The 26879-nt window shown below is 37.4% G+C and overlaps 1 protein-coding gene across 1 annotated transcript in view; it reads right to left on the bottom strand.

Moving 5' to 3' along the window:
* The window catches only part of LOC120856591 (cytosolic carboxypeptidase 6-like), a 670594-nt gene that overhangs the window by 446001 nt on the left and 197714 nt on the right, over positions 1 to 26879 (bottom strand). The gene's annotated exons all lie outside the window — the stretch shown is intronic.

Here is a 26879-nt window from a genome sequence, read left to right as displayed (position 1 = left end):
GACTAAGTCTGAAATTAAAATATATCATTGGAGCAGATTCACCTGCGTGTGTAGGTGTTGGTGTGCCTGCCTGTGTAACGGGAAGAGATGAATCACCCAGAGACAGCATGCAGGGAATGAAATTGTGCAAGGTGGCAAGATGATTCTCAGGGAGAGCTTGAAGAGGAAAGTCAGAAAAGGTAGGAGCATATACAAGGGACATTCTGTTAAGTTTTACATTAGAAATAAAATGACATCATGTCTAAAGCCCATCATGACAGTGAAGGCATTTGCTGGAGTGAAAGTAAACTAAGGTAGGAGGTGACAGAGAATGAGGCTGAATTGTGAATGCAGCCAAAAGTATAAGAAAACCTAAGATGAAGGCAAGCCAAGGTTGTAGTTGGAAAGAGAGCATGAGCCATAGAGAAAAGGCAAAACTAGAAATAGAAAAGTGGGAAAAGGGTTGAAAACCATGAAGACAGATTCAGAAATAAATCTATAAACAGTGTGTGTGGGTTTCTGCTTTAAATGTTGTCTAGAATGTGTTATAGGATAAGGCATGGGAGATTAAAAGCCATATCTCAGACTGGAGTGCTGTAAGAGAGAAAGTACTGAATTATAAAAAACAGGGATCTAATACTGGTTCTGCTATATACAATTCATCTGATCTTGGGTAAGTCACTTCCTCTTTAGGCTTGTTTTCTTATCTGTAAAGCAGAAGCAATACCACCTATCTCAGGTACTGGGCCACTATGTACAGCTACACATCTGTGAGAGTACTATTCACATGAACTGTAAGATGAGCAGTACCACCTGGAATTGTGCAATGCAAGATAATGAAATCTGAATATGGCCTGAAAGGGGACAATTTTTATGGTAAAAATGTATAACTGCATTATATTTTTAACTTGTATGACATTAAGCCATATACTGTCTTTTTTCTGTTTTCTCATATTTAAAGTAAAGGTATTGGACTAGATGATTTTTTAAAGTTTTTTTTCAATTCTAATACTGAATAGTGTTATGACTTCTTTGAATTTCATTCATTCACCCATTCAACCAAAATTCAACTGGGCCCTAAGCCAAGTGCTGAAAATTAGAAAATAATTGAGATATGTTCCTTTTCCCTAGGAGCTCACAGTTGAGTGGACTTTTTACTGTATAAGGTCTTTCTAGGTAAGGCAATTGGTACTTTTCAATTGTATTTTCTAAGGCCATAATTTCAAGCACAATGATTGAATTATAGCACTGCAAAATATTAAGCTAATAAGAATAAGGAATTGGACATTTTAAATAACATGTAAAATTAGGCAGTCTTATCTTGAGACAAATAGACTTACTCTGAAAGTTGTTAGACTGTTTTAATAGGGAGTACTGGACTGGGATTCAGAAAGACAGAGCTCCAGTTGTAGTTTTACAGCTAGTCACTATGAAACCTTAGTCAAGTCACTTAATCTCTCATGGTATGAGTTCCCTACTGATCAAATAAGAGACTACACCAACCCAGATGGCCTTTGAGCTTACAAGGGATCTATATTTTAACTAATCCATACCAAAGTAATAATTTCAGAGCGCGCACACACATACATATGTTGGCAATATACACTTACACAGAAAGTGCTCAAACACTTTCTGACATCTCATAAATCTCTAAGTACTACAAATAATTGATGATTCTTGCTAAACCAAATATAGGTTGTAAAAATTAAATTCACAGAAAGATTAAGTTACCATTGAACCAGCTCTTGCAAACTCCTTTGTCATAATTTCCATTTAAACTGCCTCTGAGAAGCTGAACTCATTGATTTGTGTTCTCACTTCCATTCACTTCCTTCTTATCAAATTTTTCACATTCGTTTTCTCTTTCCATTTCACCTTCAATAAAGCAGACTGGCTGAAACATATGATTCATATAAGGGGAAGAAAAGGAGACAGATTGAATATAGAATCCCCAATCTGACAATCCTAGCTATATGTCCTTGAGCAAAGGATTTAACTTCCCCTGGTCGGTCAGTCTCATCTCTCTATCTATAAAATGGGAATAATAAAAGTTACTTCACAGAGTTATTTTATAAGTTAAAAGTAATATACATAGACTGTATAGAACAATATCTCATTCATAGCAGGTATTCTATAATGTTATTTGTCTTCCAATACACTTCATCCATAACATTCTCTATAGATAAAAACTTTTTTTTTCTGAAAAGCATTTATTTAACCTGAAAATTATGTTCTAAATATATCAGTATTATAATTCCTTTATCAAACATGTACTATGGATATTCATGAGATAACATACCAGATTATACTCACTTCATGCACTAATCAAAGAGACTAACTTGAAAATTTCTGGCAATTCAACCTTGCCAAACACTCATGACAAAAAACTAAGATATCCAGTATTTGAAAAAGAGGAACTAATTTGCTATCCAATCTTCTGACTCCCTACACAATAAGTACCCCAAAACAATATACTTGAATTTTATTAGTTCAACTACTATTAGAAGTATCATGACCAAATATAGGCTATGCCTTCAGTTTTTATAGACAGTATAAAAAATGCTTACCTATCAGAAACATTCTAATATTTTTGCAAAATACTAGTTTAAAGATATCCAACCATGAATTTAAACAATTCTCTTTTACAAGGAATACACAATAATAATCCCTCCTAGAATGTGGGGCTAGGGAAAACTTCTTTCTCATTTAACAGATCTGTTTTTCCCTGTTAAATACATGAGGGAAATGTTATTATATTACTTCTGTCTTGGTAGCTAGGAATCTCAGAGCTATGTCTAGTTTTTCAATGTAATAAGCTATCTTGTGTTTAAACAATTTTTTGTCCTTGTGAGCATCTCCACAACTGCATTTGCACTATTTTGCACATTTTTCAGAATCTGTTTTTTTTTTTTTGTCACCTAACTTTTTTTTTTCCCCATGCAGAATCTTCAATAGATCTCTTTATTTTCAATCTTGTTCTTCTTCAAACATTCAAAAGCCTTTTAAAAAAATCTAAACTTTTGCTTCTAGGAAGATGATTTTCATATGTTTCTCTAATTATTCTGCTAAATACAATTAGTAATACTTGACATTATACATAGAAAAACTTAAGAACATTCTTAAGTGGGGAAAGCAGAAGATTGACAGGACTCAGAGAACGACAAGGGGGTGGATGCCATGGGCTTTCTTATTGCCTCATATATGCCAGAATATGTGCTAGAGAAGCCAAAACCCCCGAAAGGACAATAAATGCAAATGAAGAAATCCCAACAGAAACCTCTTATCTCTAGACAGAGGACTAGGAAAATAGCAGCCTAACCACTCAAAAAACTTTTAGAAAGTAAATGCTCTACTATAGCCAAACACTACAGAAAAAATTGTGGACTTACTCTACCTATGCCAACAGAGGCAGAGTGAGAAGCCTAGATTTCCATCTTTTTCAAGTTTAGCAAGGTACTCTAACTCCACTTCAAGATTAGTATCATAGAAGGCTCAGTAAGGAGTTGATATTTTCAATATTTCTTGGCAGTAATAAGCCTTTTACCCACTTACCAACAGTGGTTTCAGTTGAAACAGCGGAAGACAGGAGCATGGGCTCTTTCTAACTGCCACACTGAGTAGTCCACCCTCCTCTAAACTGGTATGGTGTCAGTAGTTTTGTGGAGACAGAGACTGGCAGAGTGGATTAGGAAACATGACCTAACCATATAATATCTATGAGAAATTCTGAATATAACAATATGGGCAGGCTGAAGAAAATAAAAAATATACATATATATAATGCAAATAGTAATTTAAAGGAATCAGGAGTAGCTCTATCGATTTCAGCTAAAGTACATTTAAGGGCAAAGAAAATTGTCAGAGATGGAGAACATTATCATACAATATTAAGCGGTCAATCTACCAAGGAGGCAGGGTAATATAAATATAAATGTTCATGTACCAACTAAAAAATCTTCAATAAGTAAAGCAAGAGCTGAAAGAAGAAATAGGATAGAACAAAAAGTAGAAATGGAAGGAGAAATAGAAGTATCCACAATTACAGTTGGATATTTCAAAAATACAACAATGATAGAAAATCAACACAGAATGTCAGCAATCAACAGAACCCCAAATGGCCATTTATAGAACACCCTATCAGATAACAGTAGAATAAATACCATTATATAGTGTGTACAAAGATATACAAAGATAGACCATCTACTGGCCTATAAAACAAATTTTATCAAATTGAAAGGAATTGGAATCATACTGTGTTCTTCTTCGACCAAAATGGAACTAAACTAGAAGTAATAAATAGAAAGATAACAGGAAAATCTCCAATAAATTAAAAGCTAAATAAGAAATTTATAAATAATCTATAGGACTAAAAGAAAATCTCAAGAGAAACTTTGTAAAAATACATTTCACTGAATGAAATGAAAATAGACCTTATCAAAATTTGTGAGACATAGCTAAAGCAATGTTGAAAGGAAATTTTATAACACTAAATACACACATTAGAAAAGAGGGAAAGTTTCAGATCAATAACTTAAGCTATGACCTCATGAACTAGAAAATAAGCAAAATTTTATATCAAAACAAGAAAAAGTAAGGAAATAAGAATAAATAAATGACACTAAAACAGAAAAAAACGATAGAGGAAATTAATGAGACAAAGAGCTGGTTCTTCAAAAAAATCAATAATATTGACCAATCTTTCCCAAGATTGACAAAGAAATAAAGATATCAAATGGAAAATAGAAAATATTATGAACAACTCTACAGACATAAATTTGAAAAGTTAGCTGAAATGGATCAATTTTTTGACAAACACAAATTACTACAACTTACACAGTATGAAACAGATACCTTGAACAGCCCTATTAAAGTAAAGTTGCTCAGTCATGTCTGACTCTTTACCACCCCATGGACTATAGCCTACCAGACTCCTCTGTCCATGGGATTCTCCAGGCAAGAATACTGAAGTGGGTTGCTATTTATTTCTCCACCTATAACTATTAAGGAATTTAATTTATAATTTAAAAATTCCTTTAAAAAACATCCCGACCTAAATGACTTTATTGGAGAACTCTATCAAATGCTTAAATAAAATTTAATATTAATACCAATTTTAAACAGTCACTTAAAAAACTGAAAATGAGGGAGCACTTTTTAATTCACTCTATAAAGGTACTATTCTAACCTGATATCAAAATAAAGAAAACACAATACAAAAATACAAACTACAAACCAATATCCCTAATCTATATAGATGCAAAACTCCTTAAAATACTAGCAAAGAATTCAGCAATATGTAAAAACAATTTGGTTATATGATAGAACAAGTGGAATTTATTCAAGGATGACTCGATATTCAAAAGCTGATCAATGTAATTCACCATATTAGTAAGTTAAAGAAAAAAAGTTACATGATTATATCTATTGATGCAGAAAAATTATCTGACAAAATTCAACACCCATTCATAACAAAAACTCTCAGAAAAATATGAATAAAGTAGAATGAATTTAACTCAATAACAAATATCTACAGAAAATCTATAGGTATTATACTTACTGATGAAAAACTGTCAGGTACTAAAGATAGCAATAGGAATACAAAGAGCATAAGGAAATGACTGTTCACTGAAGGCATACAGGCATTAAAAAATAGGTAACTAGTGTACAGTGTAAGATGTGTTACAGCAGTGCATAGGGAGGAATTCCGTGATGGTTTAATTGAGTGTCATCTAACCCTACCCAGGTTTTGAAAGACACCGAGTTCTCCAAGGGAGATGAAGGAAGAAGAAATTTTAGAAGGCAGGAAAAACATATTTAATGTTCTTAAGGCAAGACAAGTGTTACTAAAAGGTAGGATGCTTATTAAGACATGATGGAAGCTGAGGAATCTTGACATAGACCAAGTTGTTCAGACCTCAATTTTGTAGGATATGGGAAAATGATGTTTATTTTGTTTTAAGAATCCCCATGAACAGAGGAGCCTGGTGGGCTACAGTCCATGGAGCCACAAAGAGTTGGACACAACTGAGCAACTAAGCACAGCATAGGAAGGATCTAAACAGAGTTGAGCTTTGCAGTGTTTAAGAATGTCCTCAAGGGTATGACTCTGTCAACATTAAGGAGTCAAGAAGTAGAAGGAGGCCTATTTCAATAGTCCACATAACGATGACGGTCAGAATTAAGGCACCAGGAATAGGCTAAAATTCTGTTCCCAAAACAGCCAACTCTCTGAACTTGTGAATCCACAAAGGAAAGGAAAGTGAAGTGGCTCAGTCGTGTCTGACTCTTTGCAACCCCATGGACTGTAGCCTACCACACTTCTCCATCTATGGGATTTTTCCAGGCAAGAGTACTGGAGTGGGTTGCTATTTCCTTCTCCAGGGGATCTTCCCAACCCAAGGATAGAACCTGGGTCTCCCACATTGTAGGCAGACACTTTACCATCTGACCCACCAGGGAAGTTAAAGACAGCATCAATTTCATGCATCACAGAGGGAAGATAAAGAAAGTTGCAACAGTACCCTATGTTCTTAAAAACAGGCCTGTAGCCAGGAAAATGGGAAAGTTGGGTAGAATATTTTAAGCTCAAGATTCAGTGTGAGACAGAAAGACAAATGAAAGATTGCATAATAAAGACCAAGAGCCAAGTCTGATTTTCTATATGCGTGTGCTCAGTCACTTCAGTCATGTCAGACTCTTTGCGACCCTATGGACTGTAGCGCGCCAGACCCCTCTGTCCATGGAATTGTCCAGACAAGAATACTGAAGAGGGTTGTCATTTCCTTCCCCAGGGTATCTTCCCAACCCAGGGATCGAACCCAAGTCTCCCACATTGCAGGCGAACTCTACCACTAAACCATCAGGGAAGCCTTTTATTGTCTATATGTTCTTGGAAAGTCACTAAGCCTCTGAAAGCTTCAGTTTCCTCACCTAACGGATGATAATAAGCTTCAGATGACCCAGTTTTTTTGTGAGGGTTAATTAAGATGATGTGTGTAAATGTGCTTTGTAAACTGGAAAGAATGTGAGAAATCATAATGAAAAACAAATACCCTTTTGCAAATCCTCTGCTTTAGACCATCTGCAAAATTGCTCTTGGAACAAATATATTTCAACCTTGCTAGTGACAACTTCTTTGTTTTCAGGACCAACATGGATACACATACACAAAAAGAGAAGATATGACGGGAAGAAAGAATAAAGAACTAACATTTGTGGAGCACCTACCATGCACCAGGATTTGAGCCATATGCTTAAATGCACATTATGACTTAATGCATCTTGCCATGAAAACAGAGTCAGGGAAGATAAATAGCTTGACAGTTTCCCATAGATGAAATTCAAAGAGAGTTGGAAGTAAGAAGGCTAAGACTGTCTCACTTCTTATTTTTTATAAAAATGTTAAAGGTTACTTTCAATTTATAATTATTATAAAATATTGGCTACATTCCCTGTGTTGTACTATACATCCTTGAACCTCTCTTACACTCAAGAGTTTATGTCTCCCACTACCCCTCCCTATACTGCGCCTCTCCACAATGGCAAACACTCGTTTGTTCTCTGTGAGTCTGCTTCTTTTATGTTATATTCACTAGTTGGGTGTGTTTCTTAGATTCCACATACAAGTGATATTATACAGCACTTATCTTTCTCTGACTTATTTCACTTTAGCATAATGCCCACCAAGTTCATCCATGTTGCTGCAAATGACAAAAATTCTGTCTTTTTATGGCTGAGTAGTATTCAATTGTGTATATATACCACATCTTCTTTGTCCATTTATTTGTTGATGAACACTTAGGTTCAGTCCCTATCTTGGAAATTGTAACTAATGCTGCTATGAACAATGGAGTACCTGTGTACTTTTGAATTAGTGTTTTTGTCTTTTTTCAGATATAGACCCAGGGGTGGAATTGCTAGGTCTTAAGGTAGTTCTGGGGCCTCCCTGATGGCTCAGATGGTAAAGAATCCACTGGCAGTGCAGGAGACCTGGGTTTGATTCCTGAGTCGGGAAGATCCCTGGAGAAGAGAATGGCTACCCACTCCAGTATTCTTGTCTGGAGAATTTCCATGGCAGAGAAGCCTGGTGGGCTACAGTCCATGGGGTCACAAAGACTCAGACAAGGCTGAGTGACTAACACTTTCACCTGGTAGTTCTACTTTTAGTTTTTTGAGAAACCTCTATATTGTTTTCTACAGAGGCTACCCCAATCTATACTACAAAGAACAAATAATTAAGACAGTATTGTACTGGCACGAAAATAGATACACAGAGCAACTGAACAGGATAGAGATCCCAGAAATAAACCCACATACTTATAGTAAATTATTCTATGATAAAAGAGACAAGAATATACATTTGAGGAAAGACAGTCTCTTCAATAAATGGTACTTGGAAAACTGGATAGCTACATGTAAAAGAATAAAATTACAACATTTTCTAATACCATATGCAAAATAAACTGGATTACAGATCTAAATGTAAGACTGGATACTATAAAACTACTAGTGGATAACATAGGCAGAACACTCTTTGACATAAGTCCCAGCAATAATTTTTTTTCAATTTCTCTCCTAAAGTAAAGGAAATAAAAGTGAGTATAAACAAGTGGGACCTAATTAAATGTAAAAGCTTTTGCACAGTGAAGGAAACCACTGCAATGAAAAGACAACACTGAATGGGAGAAAATATTTCCACATGATATGACCAATAAGGGATTAATGCCAACAGAAACTTTCCCGATGGTCCAGTGGTTAAGACTTCACCTTCCAATGCAGGGGGTGTGGGTTCAATTCTTGGTTGAGGAGCTAAGATCCAACATGCCTCAGAGCCAAAAACCCAAAACATAAAACAGAAGCAATATGGTAATAAATTCAATAAAAACTTTAAAAACGGTCCACACTTAAAAAAACCACAGCCACCAAAAAGAGCTCATACAACTAAATATACAAAGAAAATAAACAACCTGCTTTAAAAAATGGATTGAAATAAACAAAGAAAATAAACAACCTGCTTTAAAAAATGGATTGAAATGCTAAATATAAATTTTTCTAGAGAGGACATATGATGTCCAAGAGGTATATGAAAAGATATACAATGTGGCTAATTATCAGGGAAATACAAATCAAAGCCACACTCAGATATCACCTCATACCTGTCAGAATGGGTGTCATCAAAAGAACACAAATAACAAATGCTGGCAAGGATATGGGGAAAAGAGAACATTTTTACACTGTCTTATTTTCTTTGATTGTTGCTCACATCACTAAAATGTTGCATTCCTAGGAACGATGCCCAAAAATAAATGAAGAACATTTAGAGCCTGATGTATGATGATCTAAGTGGCATGGTTGGGTCCTTGGTGCCTCACATGTTGCCGAATACAATGTTCAGACACAGTAGGTTTTAAAGCACATATAGTTAAATGAATGAGAGACAGATGACAAATAAATCAACAAATTAATCAGAAATCCTTGAATTCCCAGAAATTCTTACATTTCCTGATTGTCTAATCTCTTAAAGTATTTTGCCATGTGTAAAACATACTTTGGGTATTTAACAAGTAATTTCTGAATGAATAAATGATGCTATTTCCTTTTGGATAAAAGATGAGGCTTCAGCAGGAAACTTTATGAAGGACAAAATATCTTATTATGACCTTCAGAACTTGGTATCAATGACATATCAGTAGAGCTTATTCTGAGAACATATGGGAAGGATGGGAAGAGAAAAAGACAGGCTTTTCAGTCAAAAGAAGTGAGTTGGAGGAAAACCAAAAAGGGAAAATGACAGGGATGAAAAGTCACAGCCAATATGGACAAATCTCACTGATTTTACCCTAAGTCTAGACAGCCCAGACTTAAATTGAAGAAAGTAGGGGAAACCACTAGATCATTCAGATATGACCTAAATCAAATCCCTTATGACTGTACAGTAGAAGTGAGAAATAGATTCAAGGGATTAGATCTGATAGACAGAGTGCCTGAAGATCAATGGATGGAGGTTCGTGACATAGTACAGGAGGCAGGGATCAAGACCATTCCCAAGAAAAAGAAATGCAAAAAGGCAAAGATGGCTGTCTGAGAAAGCCTTGTAAATAGCTGTGAAAATAAGAGAAGTGAAAAGCAAAAGAGAAAAGGAAAGATATATCCATTTGAATGCAGAGTTTCAAAGAATAGCAAGGAGAGAGAAGAAAGCCTTCCTCAGTGATCAGTGCAAAGAAATAGAGGAAAACAATAGAATGGGAAAGACTAAAACTCTCTTCAAGAAAATTAGAGATACCAAGGGTGAAGGACAGGGAGGCCTGGCGTGCTGCAATTCATGGGATCGCAAAGAGTTGGACATGACTGAACGACTGAACTGAACTGAACTGAAGGGAACATTTCATGCAAAGATGGGCTCGATAAAGGACAGAAATGGTATGGACCTAACAGAAGCAGAAGATATTAAGAAGAGGTGGCAAGAATACACGGGAGAACTATACAAAAAAGATCTTCATGACCCAGATAATCGTCATTCTATGATAACTCACCAGACATCCTGGAATGCAAAGTCAAGTGGGCCTTAGGAAGAATCACTACAAAAAAATCTAGTGGAGGTGATGGATTTCCAGTTGAGCTGTGTCAAATCCTAAAAGATGATGCTGTGAAAGTGCTGCACTCAATATGCCAGAAAATTTGGAAAACTCAGCAGTGGCCACAGGACTAGAAAAGGTCAGTTTTCATTCCTATCCCAAAGGAAAGCAATGCCAAATAATGCACAAACTACTGCACAATTGCACTCATCTCACACGCTAGCAAAGTAATGCTCACAATTCTCCAAGCCAGGATTCAACAGTAAATGAACTGCAAACATCCAGATGTTCAACTTGGACTTAGAGAAGGCAGATGAATCAGAGATCAAATTGCCAGCATCCTTTGGATCATCAAAAAAGTGAAAGAGTTCCAGAAAAACATCTACTTTTGCTTTACTGACTGTGCCAAAGCCTTTCACTGTGTGGATCACAACAAACTGTGGAAAATTCTGAAAGAGATGGGAATACCAGACCACCTGACCTGCCTCTTGAGAAATCTTTATGCAGGTCAGGAAGCAACAGTTAGAACTGGACATGGAACAACAGACTGGTTCCAAATAGGGAAAGGAGTATGTCAAGACTGTATATTGTCACCCTGCTTATTTAACTTCTATGCAGACTACCTCATAAGAAATGCAGAGCTGGATGAAGCAAAAGCTGGAATCAAGATTTCTGGGATAAATATCAATAACCTCATATATGCAGATGACACCACCTTTATGGCAGAAAGGGAAGAACTAAAGAGACCCTTGACGAAAATGAAAGAGGAGAGTGAAAAAGTTGGCTTAAAACTCAACATTCAGAAAACTAAGATCTTGGCATCTGGACCCATTACTTCATGGCAAACAGATGGGGAAACAGTGGAAAGAGTGACAGACTTTAGTATTTTGGGCCTCAAAACCATTGCAGATGGTGACTGCAGCCATGAAATTAAAAGTCGCTTACTCCTTGGAAGAAAAGTTATGACCAACCTAGACAGCATATTGAAAAGCAGAGACATTACTTTGCCAACAAAGGTCCGTCTAGTCAAGGCTATGGTTTTTCCAGTAGTCATTTATGGATGTGAGAGTTGGATTATAAAGAAAGCTGAGAGCTGAAGAATTGATGCTTTTGAACTGTGGTGTTGGAGAAGACTCTTGAGAGTCCCTTGTACTGCAGAGAGATCCAATCAGTCCATACTAAAGGAAATCAGTCTTGAATATTCATTGGAAGGACTGATGCTAAAGCTGAAACTCCAATGCTTTGGCCACCTGATGTGAAGAGCTGACTCATTTGAAAAGACCCTGATGCTAGGAAAGACTAAAGGTGGGAGGAGAAAGGGACGACAGAGGATGAGATGGTTGGATGGCATCACGGACTCAATGGACATGAGTTTGAGTAAACTCCAGGATTTGGTGATGGACAGGGAGGCCTGGTGTGTTGCAGTTCATGGGGTGGCAAAGATTCAGACATGACTGAGTGACTGAACTGAACTGAACTGAGACAGCCTAGGTGGCGCTAGTGGTAAAGACCCTCCTGCAGGTGCAGGAGACTTAAAGTGATGCAGGGTTGGGAAGGTGCCCTGGAGGAGAGCAGGGCAATTCACTCCAGTATTCTTGCCTGGAGAATCCCCTGGACAGAGGAACATGGAGGGCTACAGTCCGTAGGGTGACAAAGAGTTGGACACAACTGAAGCGGCTTAACACAACACACACAGATAGCATATATCAGGGCAATCCTGATCTGTACTGGTATCCTTTCACTTTGGTGATTTCCTGATAATAGTAGCAACAAAATATTCCTTTATGATTTTGAAAGGACTTTGACAGTCAACCAAATTCCCTTTACAATGATTTTTTTAAAAAATAGGCAGATAAGGACCATAATTCCCATGTTACTGGTGAATATACCAAGGCTCATGGGAAGAGTGAGAAATATATTACATACACAGCTAATAACTGGCAGTGCCAGAATTTGAACCCAAGTCTTGTTTCCCACATAGAGCACTATCTAATACAAAGTACAGCCATGTCTACTTGAGAAGTGGGCAGAATAGTCCTTTCTTTCTCCCTAGTGTTTGTTTCTTACTATAAGCCTAGTCTCCTAGAAAACAAATACACTGGCTTCACTGACAAAACAGCACAGTGATTCCTCCTGATGTAAGGCCTCAGGAACTGGGTCAGGGTTCTTTTTGGATTCTGGTGCATAGTACTGGAAGGGAGCAATTTGTTATATCTAATTCTATAACAATAAATGGATAATTTTTTAATGTCCAAAAAGTTATGGTGTTGTAAGACATAGTCTCAGAAGACATAGATTTAAATAGTCTCAGCTCTCCACTCTTTAAGATTTACTTTAAACCCAGTAACCTTCAGAAGCAGCATAATATTTGAATGCGGCATGGTGTACATATCCTTCACAGTCTGCCTGTAGTTTATTTTTCCTGGATCATCTCCTATCACTTTCTACACTTGGCCCTATGCACTGAAAGTTCTAACCAAAACTGACCACTAGAGAACTTTGGAATTTATTTTTATGCCTTATGTTTTTGCTCATTACTATTTTCTCTGCCCCAAATGAGCTACTTGTCATCTACCTGTCTCCTTCCTATTCCATTCTTCTCCTTAGAAATTCCTGTCCATTCTTCATGATCTTTCTCAAATACCCAGTACTCTGTGAAGTCTTTCCCAACTAGAGCCTAGAACAGACAACCCATAAGCACTATCTCACTAATCCTAGTGTCATGGGGTATAGTAATGAAAATATCCAACATTAGATGAGGAAATAGAAACTCAGAGATGTTAAAAGACATCCCTAATCTCACAAATATAGTAAAGAGTTAAGATGGGGTTTAAATTAGGTATTTCATCTGACAGAAGGCACAAATAATAAGCAGAAGCTATAGGGAGACAGGTTTCAGATTAATAAAGGAAGAACATACCAGCCATCAGATCAGCTCAACAATAAAATGAGCTGACTCTCGGTAGGTGTGTCCAAAAAAGGCCAAATCACCACTGTGTCAGGTCATTTTAGAGGAAACTCTTGTACTCTGAATTCTTTTCTAGCTCTGAGATTCTATGTCACTATTCATGTAACAAAAACACAAACAAAAACTGTTCAGAAAAAATTTCTGGCTTTCCCAGAACTCATCTTTATATTTGTAAATGATCAAGATCTGTGAGGCACTGTTTTTTTCACCAAAGATTGTAGATTATTGGTTAGAATGGTTCTTGGCATACTTTTAGTCCAATCTTTTAACTCCTTCATTTGATAAATAGAGAAACTGAGGCCTTAGGAGAGGAAGCAAATTCCTCAAGTTCAAAGAGTAGACTACAGTAAAAACAGGAACTAGAATTATGTTGTCCCAAAGCCTTTGACTGTGTGGATCACAATAAACTGTGGAAAATTCTGAAAGAGATGGGAATACCAGACCACCTGACTTGCCTCTTGAGAAATATGTATGCAGGCCAGGAAGCAACAGTTAGAACTGGACATGGAACAACAGACTTGTTCCAAATAGGAAAAGGAGTACGTCAAGGCTGTATATTTGTCACCCTGCTTATTTAACTTCTATGCAGAGTACATCATGAGAAAAGCTGAGCTGGAAGAAGCACAAGCTGGAATCAAGATTGCCAGGAGAAATATCAATAATCCCAGATATGCAGATGACACCACCCTTATGGCAGAAAGTGAAGAGGAGCTAAAAAGCCTCTTGATGAAAGTGAAAGTGGAGAGTGAAAAAGTTGTCTTAAAGCTCAACATTCAGAAAACGAAGATCATGGCATCTGGTCCCATCACTCCATGGGAAATAGATGGAGAAACAGTGGAAACAGTGTCAGACTTTACTTTTTTGGGCTCCAAAATCACTGCAGATGGTGACTGCAGCCATGAAATTAAAAGATGCTTACTCCTTGGAAGAAAAGTTATGACCAACCTAGATAGTATATTCAAAAGCAGAGCTATTACTTTGCTGACTAAGGTCCGTCTAGTCAAGACTATGGTTTTTTCCTGTGGTCATGTATGGATGTGAGAGTTGGACTGTGAAGAAGGCTGAGTGCCGAAGAATTGATGCTTTTGAACTGTGGTGTTGGAGAAGACTCTTGAGAGTCCCATGGACTGCAGGGAGATCCAACCAGTCCATTCTGAAGGAGATCAGCCCTGGGATTTCTTTGGAAGGAATGATGCTAAAGCTGAAACTCCAGTACTTTGGCCACTTCATGCGAAGAGTTGACTCAACGGAAAAGACTTTGATGCTGGGAGGGATTGGGGGCAGGAGGAGAAGGGGATGACAGAGGATGAGATGGCTGGATAGCATCACTGACCTGATGGACACGAGTCTGACTGAACTCCAGGAGTTGGTGATGGACAGGGAGGCCTGGTGTGCTGCGATTCATGGGGTCCCAAAGAGTCGGACACAACTGAGCGACTGAACTGAACTGAACTGAACTGAACTGAATGTTCAGGTTGGTGTACTGTATTGAGTTGCACCTCTTCAAAAACAAATAACCCATGTGTAGAAGTCAGATTTTGGTTACCACCTAAATCACTATCTTCAAAGCGAAACATCCTTTTCAACTTCTCTTCGAAGTTTCACCTTCCTAGAGAGAAAAGTTCCACAGCAAAAGGCCAAATCCAGAAGTTTGTCTTTTCAATGGTATTCTCCACCAACTGAGATACAAGTATAAAAACCAACTTCTAAGTAAATTGTGTGAATTTGTGATTCCCTCTTGGAGAGCGTTTGTTGTTGTCATTCAGTCACTAAGTCATGTTCAACTCTTTGCAACCCCGTGGACTGCAGCACACCAGACTTCCCTGTCCTTCACCATCTACCAGAGTTTGCTCAGATTCATGTCGATTGAATTGATGATGCCATCCAACCATCCAACTGTCACTCCCTTCTTCTCCTGCTATCAATCTTTCCCAGCATCAGGATCTTTTCCAGTGAGTAAGCTCTCTTTATCAGGTGGCCAAAGTATTGGAACTTCAGCTTCAGTATCAGTACTTGCAATGAATATTCAGGATTGATGATTTCCTTTAGGATTGACTGGTTTGATCTCTTTTCTGACCAAGGGTCTCTCAAGAGTCATCTCTAGCACTAAACTCACTAAACAATGATTCATATATATACTGACTTCTCTCTCTTTGTTTCAACATATTTATAACAGTTGGTGTGCCTCCTAAGAAATCTGTATGCAGGTCAGGAAGCAACAGTTAGAACTGGACATGAAACAACAGACTGGTTCCAAATCGGGAAAGGATTATATCAAGGCTGTATATTGTCACCCTGATTATTTAACTTCTATGTTCAATACATCATGAGAAATGACAGACTGGATGAAGCACAAGCTGGAATCAAGATCGCTGGAAGAAATACCAATAACTTCAGATAGGCAGATGACACCATCCTTATGGGAGAAAGCGAAGAAGAACTAAGGAGTCTCTTGATGAAATTGAAAGAGGAAAGTGAAAAAGTTGGCTTAAAATTCAATATTCAGAAAACTAAGATCATGGCATCCAGTCCCATCACTTCATGGCAAATAGATGGAGAAAAAATGGAAACAGTGAGAGATTTTATTTTGGGGGGCTCAAAATCACTGCAGATGGTGACTGCAGCCATGAAATTAAAAGACGCTTGCTCCTTGGAAGAAAAGCTAGGACCAAGCTAGACAGCATATTAAAAAACAGAGACATTACTTTACCAACAAAGGTCCATCTAGTCAAAGCTATGATTTTTCCAGTAGTCACGTATGGATGTGAGAGTTGAACTACAAAGAAAGCTGACTGCCAAAGAATTGATGCTTTTGAAGTGTGGTGTTGAAGAAGACTCTTGAGAGCCCCTTGGAGTGCAAGGAGATCCAATCAGTCCATCCTAAAGGAAATCAGTCCTGAATATTCATCAGAAGGACTGATGCTGAAGCTGAAACTCCGATCTTTTCGCCACCTGATGTAAAGAACCAACTCATTTGAAAACCACCCTGATTCTGGGAAAGACTGAGGGCAGGAGAAGGGGATGACAGAGGATGAGATGGTTGGCTGGCATCACTGATGTGATGGACATGAGTTTGAGTAGGATCTGGGAGTTGCTGATGGACAGGGAAGCCTGGAGTGCTGCAGTCCATGGGGTCTCAAAGAGTCAGACATGACTGAGCAACTGAACCTAACTGAACTAAGAATAGTTGGTGTTCTTCAATATCTAATATTCTCCACTCTATATATAATCTATACAATTTATGTAGCCTTTCCCTTCCCCAAAGGCTCTTCCCAACATGGATCAAACCCAGGTGTCCCATATTGCAGAAGGATTCTTTACCAGATGAGCCACAAGGGAAGCACAATTCAGGTAGAATTTAATATAATTTACTTATGTAAGTTGAGCATTTGTCATTCTATTTTGCCTACTGAAAATATCTAGACAAGTGAACTCAATAAGGGGGGCTTGTTTAGGCAGATTTGTAATGAATTGTCCAAAGGAACTGTGAAAGGAGTAAACCAATGCTTACCTCCAAATGACCTCCCAATGATAAAAATGAAATGCTTTAGTATACTGTATTGGTGTTTTTCTTTCTTGCTTACTTCACTCTGTATAATAGGCTCCAGTTTCATCCAGTTCATTAGAACTGATTCAAATTTATTCTTTTTAATGGCTGAGTAATACTCCATTGTGTACATGTACCACAGCTTTCTTATCCACCCAATTAAAATAAATAAATTTATATTTTAAAAAAATAATAAAATTTAAAAAAATGAAACGCTGCCTCCACTGGGCCTACCACTTGGTGAAAGAGCTATCTGATCTCCTTATGTATGAGTCAAGGCAAACCTGGTAGGAGCTTTAGATGTGGTCCAGCAGCCTATAGGAAATACGGCAATGCATAAAGGACAAAGTCAGCACTAGAAGGAGAGGATCAAGCATCAGATCTAAAAGGTTAGTGCAAAGATAAAGGTAGGCACCGGAAGCAAGAGGACAGAACTGATGTAGCAAGAAATAGGTTAGTAAAAGGAATGTGAGTAAAGAATGAAGGCATAGTGGTGAGTTTCCCATAGGTTAGGAGTGACCAAGGTTTCTCATGTGAAATTTTATAGATTTCCTCCTATCTTCCTGGACATACTTTCTCAAGCTCTGTTGGTTCCTATACTCAATCTTTAAAAGCTGGCGTTCACTGTTGTTCTTTGTAGGCCCTCTTTTCAAACAACATGCCATTACCAGGCAATATCATTCACAGCTTAAATACTGTATCCCAAATCTGCATCTCCAGTTTAGATCCCTCTTTCAATTTCTGTCCCATACAGTCAACTCTTAACTAACCAGTTCTACTTGATGTCTTGCAGATACTTCAACTTCTACTTGCCAAACTGAAATTATAGTCTTCTCTCCAGTCTTATTTCTTCACTGTTCCCTATTCTGAAGACAATGTATACAGTTGCATAAGCCAAAACGTTTATTCATACTTTCTCCAACTTTCAGCTCACTGTCTATGTCTAAATATAACCAAGTTCTGTTGATTCTATCTGCCAATGTCTCAAGCACTTCTACTTCCCTCCATGCCACTGACTTTATGCCAGTCTTGGCCATCATCATCTCTCACCTAAAGAGCTGTATTTATCTCTTACCTGGATTGCACTGATTGATTCTTGGTCCCCTCACTTTCGTTCCTCACCCACCAGCTAAAATGATCTTTCTCGAGTAACATTCCAAACAAGTTATTCTTCTGTGAAAACTTTTTAGTGATTTCTCAGAAATCATAATTTCTCATATTTTTTATAAAAATTATTTACCCTCAGGTAACGTTCTTAACATAATTTACAAAGCCTCTTGTGATATGGCTTCTTCATACTTCCTTATTCTTAGCACCATTCTCCTCCTCAACTCTTACCTACCCACAACCCACCACATATCACATTCCAACCATATAGGACAGCAAGTCCAGGACCAAGGTGAGGCAAATATGGTGCCAAGAGTACAAAATTTAATGAGGTATTCACTCTCAGGTGCTGACCCTATACATGCACAGCCCTGAAAATAAGTGCCTCTTTAAGAGTGAGGTGCCCAGGGTACACAATTTAAAAACGTTTATGTTTACAAAGGTAAGATTTTCCATTATCTCAATATAAGAGATGAGGAAATTGATACTCAGGGTTTTAACTTAAAATAATGCAAGGCCACATAGCTAAGTAAAGGATTTGAACTCCGAAATACTATAACGTATTGCCCCCAACATTTTTATTTCTAAAGAAAGAATACATTAATGATAAAATATGAGCTAGGGAATAAAATTACAGTTACTCACACTTATTAGGAATGACTTATTAATACTAGATTAACTATGATGTGATGAGAGGGATGCTTATTCTTAAGACCAGGGGAATTTTTAGTTTACTCTCTTCCTTTTCAAATTATTCCATCCCTCTGTGGCAACACTGGGGTTGTCAGAAGTTCCTTGCTTCCTTCCTAGGAAAATGTATTTGTACTCATTTAAAAATAAATTAGTGACTACATAGGACAAATCTTGTAGGTTAATACAGATTGCATTAACATTAGCTTGCCAATTTTCTCAAAGGATTTGTCAATCATGCCTGTTATAAAATCAGAATACACCAACTGGCCCTGTTTTCATTATACCATAAAATTTGGCACATCAAAATACATTCCCTTTATTCAAATCTGAAGGAAGAATTTTAGGAAAACATTCCTTTCATTTGATTAGCTGTTGGAGGGCCTGCTATTAGGGCTGCTTTAGGCTGGTGATTGCTTTGGAGGGAGTATATGGAGACTCCTTCCTTCTTACACTGCGCTCCAATTAGTCAGATCCCAGAGTCTTGATTATGCACCTGAAATCAGACTGCAAAATCATATGCTCTTTCTCAAATATGTGCCCAACCTACTCTCAATTACCTTTAGAGAAATACAAAGCAAATCTTTACCTATTTTTCAGAAGTTTTAACCAAGAAAGATGTCACCATAAGCCTGCACTTTGAAAATAGTAATACTCAACAGATTAATGAGTTCAACTCTTCTTAGAAGCGATACCCCCTATACACCTGGTTTAAACATACCTAATCCTCTGGCATCATGCCACAGAGAATCTGGAAAATCCAGCCATAGAGGAAAAAGTCCATCTCAATTTAAGAACACATTCCCATCAAACTCTCTCAGCAAACGACTTTGTGTTCCTTATAAGATTCTGTGTTCCTTGACACTCCTTATCCACTTTCCAGTGTTTCCTAGCCATCCTTTTCAGACTGGAAACCTATTCAATACTCTTCTTCTGGCTCATTGTTCAAAGCTACCTACTTTACCCTTGCTTTATTCATTCTCCTTTGGTTTCAGCATCACCTTCACTTTGAGATGGAGAAAAATCTCACTGCCAGTCCCACATATGAAAAAAACCTTGACTAGATAAATAGTTCTTCATGCTCTATAAGCTTGTTCTGGAAATCTGAGGGGAAAAAGTACATTTCTCCTACATACAACCAGAAGTGAAACAGGCACTCTTAGTACTCCATGTATGTGCCGTAAGTCAAGAAACAGGAGAACAAATAGTATGGATAATTTTTTCTCTGTTGTCAGCAATGGTTACAAAATTCAAGCTATGATAAAAGAAAAAAGAAATACATTCTCTGCCCCCAAACAGTTATAAATGTTACAAAAATAACACAAGTCAAATGTGATCAAAGATACTCAACACAAGTACCTGGCTAAAGTTAGAAAATCAATTAAATGTTCAAGAGTAAACAGTAGCGGAGACAGGAAAGGGGCAGTGGAATAAATCCTTGGCACTGGTAAGTCTCAGGGATTATGCTATGAATTTTATGCAGATTATTCCATTCAATTCTTATAATAGTCCTGAGAAGTTCAAAAAGTTTAAGTAACATCTAACCTTTATATGTAATTACAGTGTACTTAATGCTGCACTAAATGATTTACATATGTTATATCTATCCTCATGATAGCTATATGAGATAGGTTCCATTGTCATCTTAGCCTTATGACAGAGGACAAGATGGTTGGATGGCATCACTGGCTCAGTGGACTTGAATTTGAGCAAGCTCCAGGCGATGGTGAAGGACAGGGAAGCCTGGCGTGCTGCAGTCCATGGGGTCGCAAAGAGTCAGACACATCTGAGCAACTGAATAACAACAACATGGTTTAGAAAAGCAACTGTCCTAATGAGGTAAGACAGCTAGTAATTCACACAGGTAGGATTTGAACCCTGACACTCAAACTACCAAATGCATGGTCTTGACCATGTAATAAAAGGGTAGATTTAAACAATTAAATAAATACAGAGTCACCAGAAGTAATTGGAACCAAGCTTCTGAAACCACAGAAATTGGATCCTTTTCTTCTCTTTTTATGACTGAAAGAATCTAAATTAAATGTATCTAAACCTCAACACTAATTATGTTATTTTCAAAGATCTGCAGTACTAAAATTTATTTGTTTGAATTTTTAATGTTTTGTTACAAAATATTTAAGAATACTAAAATCCCAGATTTAATTTGTGTTAATATTTTGCCAGCTTCAGATCTTTAAAAACAAATAAAAATATTAAACTTTTTCTTGGAATCATCTCTTTAGAAAACCATCCTCCTCTTTTTCTATTTTTGAAATAACTACTTTCTTGCAGTTGTTATGTATTCTTCATCTACACATTTTTGTACTTTTATCACATATGACTTTTGCATATTAATCTAGCATTCAACAGCCTGTATAATTAGCTCTAATACTTAATCTGTAGATTTTCTATGGATTTTTCTCTTGAATTTCCTATGTAGATAATAATATCAGCTGTAAACAACAAATTATATTGTTCTTGTTTTTAAAATAATTTCATTTCTTACTGCTGTTTCTTGTATTACATATACAGGTTAAAGCTTCAGATGTAATGTTGAATAGACATGTGGGCAGCAAGTGTTTCTTCTTGTGCTTTTTAATTTAAGGAAAATGTTTCTAAGGCTTTGACAACAATTTTGAGTTTTAATAAATTATCTAGTTAAAAAAACTTCCTTCAATTCCTTCTTTTCTAGTCATTGTATTTTTTTTTTCATCACATAGGCTTTGCTACTTTAATCTGTTCATATGCCTGCCAGGCTCCTCTGTCCATGGGATTTTCCAGGCAAGGATACTGGAATGGGTTGCCATTTCCTTCTGCAGGGGATCTTTCTGACCCAGGGATTGAATCTGGGTCTCCCACACTGCAGGCAGATTTTTTACCAACTGAGTCACCAGGGAAACCCTATGATAAATTAAACTAACAGTAATTAAAATATCCTTGAATTTGCTGATAAATCACACCTTTTAAAGTTATTTTGTCTATACACTCTTGTATTTTTCTGTGCATCATGGATTTTATTTGTAAATATTTATTTTGGATTTTTGCATTAATATCTATAAAGGTTATGGACTTTTGGCCTTATTTCTTTTCTGTCAATCTGAAAAATCCTGTGTAACAACTCTAATCTGTTCTACTTGAATCAACCAAATGTGGTATAGGTAGCTCCTTTTCAAACCCCATGTTGGAATGGGAAAAGGAGAATTTGTTAAAAAAAAAAAAGGGGGGTTCTAGAAAGACAGTACTATAGCTCTACACTACATATATCTTCCACATTCATTCTAACATGCCATAACTAAAAAGAAAATGTAACAAGCACAAATACCCGATTAAAGGAAAGAAAAGAGGGTTTGTAACTAAGCTTAATTACCTACTGCCTGTGTAATTCTGGATCAATTATTTCACTTCTTTGAGATTCTTTTTCTTCAGCTATAAGTAAGGAAAAGAAAATATCCCCCACAGAGGCAGGGAGAGTTGCATGAGCTTGACTATGAGTTACTTGAGAAGAGAGGCCATGTTCATATCCTAAGCATTCCACACAAAGTAGGAGCTCACTGATAGCTGAATGGAAGACTCCTGGAATGTACAACTTATTTAAGGCACCCAACTCTGTGCCTAATTCGGTCCTAGTCACATAATTTGTGCCTGATTATTATGTTCACACTCTCAAGGAGCCACTGCATTAACTTTAAATGCTTTAAAAATCTCTTCCACTTCAGAGGTTTTGTAGAGCTTCCAGGAAGATAGAGCCATCCTAGTTGTAACCAAACCTTTGGAAATGTCTAGGTCTCTTTTCTAGCTCACTCATGCTAAATTTCCATATAATATAAAAGGAAAGTATAAGAAAAGGAAGTTAGTTCTAAATTGACTATCTTTGTCCCCTCTTCCTCAAGAACAAAAAAGGGAGAGTTGGGGGGGCGGTGGGGGAAGAAAGACAGTAAGACACCGGAAAAGCTGCTCTGGCTTTGAAATGCCATATTTGACCTTAGTTCTGAAAACATACAAGTTTCACCCATTTATCTTTTCCAGAAGGAATTATCATGATCCAAAATCAAGAGGCTGTGAGTATGTATCTAGTAAAGGGCTAGATAGAAGCCAATGTTTAATGAAACACTGGTGGAAGTTTCCCAGAAAAGGTTGGCTTAGTCAAGTTAAATAGATTTTCCAGTGAAAGCAAATTTGCTACAACAACAGCAGCTGCCATTTACTGAACACCTTCTAGATGGCAGAGTAAGGATTAAAATCCAGATCAGTCTAATGCCAAAGCTCATGCTCTTTCCAATATGCAACACTGCTTTCTAATTAAAACAGCTCTGAAATTGACTAAAGGACTTTCCTGCAATTGCATCTGTTCTCATTTTACCATATGTAAGCTTAGTTACTGCACTGATAGAATTGTCAGACTTCAAGACTCCATCACTGTATGAGTGACTCAAGTAGATTCTAGAAATTTCCCAAGGTAAGCTGTTGTTGCTGTTCAGTAGCTCAGTTGTGTCCTACTCCTTGAAACCCCAGTGGACTACAGCACACCAGGCTTTGTTCTCCTTCACCATCTCCTGGAGTTTTCTCAAACTCGTGTCCATTGAGTCAATGATACGATCCAAATATCTCATCCAATGTCATCCACTTCTCCTCCTGTCCTTGATATTTCCCAGCATTGTCTTTTCCAGTGAGCCAGCTCTTCACATCAGGTGGCCACAGGATTGGAGCTTCCACTTCAGCATCAGTCCTTCTGATGAATATTCAGGACTGATTTCCTTTAGGATTGACTGGTTGGATCTCCTTGCTATTCAAAGGGACTCTCAGGAGTCTTCTCCAGCACTACATTCAAAGGCATCAGTTCTTCAGCACTCAACCTTTTTTATTGTCCAGTTCTCACATCCATATATGACTACTGAAAAAAATATAACTTTGGCTATGAGGACATTTGTTGGCAAAGTAATACCTCTGCTTTTTAATACATTGTCTAGGTTTGCAATAGTTTTTCTTCTGAGGAGCAAGCGTCTTTTAATTTCATGGCTGCACTTGCCATCTGCAGTGATTTTGGAGCCCAAGAAAATAGTTTGTCACTGTTTCCATTGTTTCCCCATCTATTTGCCATGAAGTGATGGGACCAGACGCCATGATCTTAGTTTTTTGAATGTTGAGTTTTAAGCCAGATTTTTCACTCTCCTCTTTCTCTTTCATCAAGAGGCTCTTTAGATCCTCTTCGCTTTTCACCATAAGGGTGGTGTCATCTGCTTATCTGAGGTTATTGATATTTCTCCTGACATCTTGATTCAAGCTTGTGCTTCATCCAGCCTGTTATTTCACATGATGTACTCTGCATATAAGTTAAATAAACAGGGTGACAATATACAGCCTTGATGTACTCGTACCCCATTTTGAAACCAGTCTGTTTGTTCCAAGTTCGGTTCTAACTGTTGCTTCTTGACCTAGACCTCCAGGTTTCACAGGAGGCAAGAAAGGTGGTCTGGTATTCCCAGATCTTTAAGATTTTCCAGTTTGTTGTGGTCCACGAAGACTTTAGCATAGTCAATGAAGTAAATTTTTTTCTGAAATTCTTTTGCTTTTTCTATGATCCAATGGATGTTAACAATTTGATCTCTGGTTCCTCTGCCTTTTCTAAATCCAGAATGTACATCTGGATGTTCATGGTAAACTGAGCTGTTAAATCAGGCCTACAACTCTCACTGGATTTAGCAGCTGCTGCTAAGTTGCTTCAGTCGTGTCCGACTCCTAGCAACCCTATGGACTGCAGCCTACCAGGCTCCTCCGTCCATGGGATTTTCCAGGCAAGAGTACTGGAGTGGGTTGCCATTGCCTTCTCCAGGATTTAGCAGCTATCTCTCTCTATTTCCAATTAACTATAAATGAAGTATGGAAATGCACTGCAGAACTCCAGTACCACATAAGCTTAGAAGAGCATACTAATTTATACTGAGCACTGTATATATATTTAATGCTCAACACCATTTTTTGAAGTAGTTAGTATTGTCACCATTTTCTAGAAGTAACCAAGGCTCCAAAAAATGAACATACAACTTCTAAGTGTGAAAAGCAGGATAAGCTACTAGTTTATTATGCCTCTTGAATCCAAGCTTGTCCCTTACTTCTTGCAGAGGAAGATTTGAGTGTCAATCAAAAAGGGGATAATGGTACAGATAGTTAGAGAAGGTAGAGACCTATAAGAAGGAAAGGATAAAGTTCCTGAGAAGCTGCATTAGTCATTGGAATTAACAGGTATGAGCAAGCAGCTTTCTCTTTAGAAAAATATTAAAATTAAATTAAAAAGGTTACCATGTTCAAATACTGATTATCTGCAGAATATTTTTCCTATGCACTTTTCCCATGCACTAAGACTCTGACCCTATACAATCCCAGATCCTCAGTAAAAGAAGCATCCCTCCAATTATTCCAATCCTCTTAAAGAGATTTGCTTGGGAAATTTTACATTAAAGAGAAATCAATGAGGGATGTAATTCTAGAAATGAGGCAAAGATAGCAACTTCATTTTTAGAATATCAGCAGCAAAATCTCAAGAACAAAAGAAAGTTAAAAAGAACTAATCAGAACCACAACCACATAAGAGAAACATTTATTTTTATTACACAGAATTGAAACCAAGAAGATTGGCAAGGAGGAGACAATCACAACTGAGCACACAAAGCTGGAGTGGCTCTGCAGGTCAGGAAGAAGAGTGAGTCATGGAGAAGACATATACATCGTTTAGTGCTATATAACCAATTTCTACCTTGTGAACTTTGAGCTTAGCTGCCTCGATCTCTACTAGTCAGAATACTGATCCAGAGGTCCAGGGTAGAACACTTATCTCTGACTTGCTATATTTAGGGAACTGCCTAGCATGTTGGGAAGAACCTGCTTTGGGAAAAAATGAACCTATGAACCCAGGAATAGCCTCTTTTCTCTTCTCAGTTTCTGCCAGCAAATGAACAGACTGCTCCTGCTCAATGATTTTGGCAAGATATGAAGGTTATTTTATTGAGCAGTCAATATCACTCTGAAAAAAAAGATGTTAATAATTTTTTAAGAGTTGAAGATGACACCAGCAAGAATGGTATATGTCTCTTGGGATTCTATTAATAAGTTTCCTTTGAAAAATTAGCTTTATGTAGCCAATGTATTTTTTTTGCAATCATTTTCTTCCTATTCATTCATTTAACATGTTTGTTTTTGGTGTTAATGTTGTTGTTGTTCAGTCACTAAGTCATGTCAGACTCTTTGTGACTCCATGGACTGCAGCTGATGGCCTAGTGTGTGCTATGGAGGCACCAGGGTACAATTTGAGGAAAAAACATGGTCCTTGACCTTGTGGAGCACACAGTTTAATATATAGAGAGAAATAACCAGGTAATCACACTAATATAAATGACAATATGCATTTAAAAGAGTACAGGATGATTTGAGAGCATAAAACAATGGGATAATTTAGAATGTGGAACGAGGTCTCTCTCAGAACGTACCTTTCCACTGAGACCTGAAAGTTAACTGGGTACAACAGACAAAGGTATGTTTATAGGGGTGGTAAGAAAGCTTTCCAGCATGCACAAAATCCCTTACTCAAGAGGTGGCATGGGACATTGAGAATGTAAGAGGCCTGGGGTAACTGGGATACAGAAAATCAGCAGATGGGTGTAAGAGAAAACTGAAATGGGAGCAGGAGCCTCTTATAAAATCCTGTAGACAAACAGTATGTTTCCAAAATCTTAGTCATGAGGTTCTAACTTCATGATTTTTTTCTTATTGAGGTATAACAAACATATAGTATTATATTAGTTTGAAGTGTACAATATATCAAGAACTCACACAATTCAAAATATATATTTTTTTAAAAAAGGTTTTCAAACATGGGGTTTGAAACAAGTAATAACATTTCTCTGATGGCAGCAGGATCAGAGAGAGGAGCTAGGAAGGTGAAGATGAGACTGGGAAACAGGGTTACCATCCATCCAGGGCTCCCCTCCATCCAGGGCTTACTGACTCCTAACATCAG

Source organism: Oryx dammah, unplaced genomic scaffold (assembly GCF_014754425.2).
Source record: "Oryx dammah isolate SB20612 unplaced genomic scaffold, SCBI_Odam_1.1 HiC_scaffold_28, whole genome shotgun sequence".
Taxonomy (NCBI): domain Eukaryota; kingdom Metazoa; phylum Chordata; class Mammalia; order Artiodactyla; family Bovidae; genus Oryx; species Oryx dammah.
This window is presented reverse-complemented; position numbering and strand designations above follow the sequence as displayed.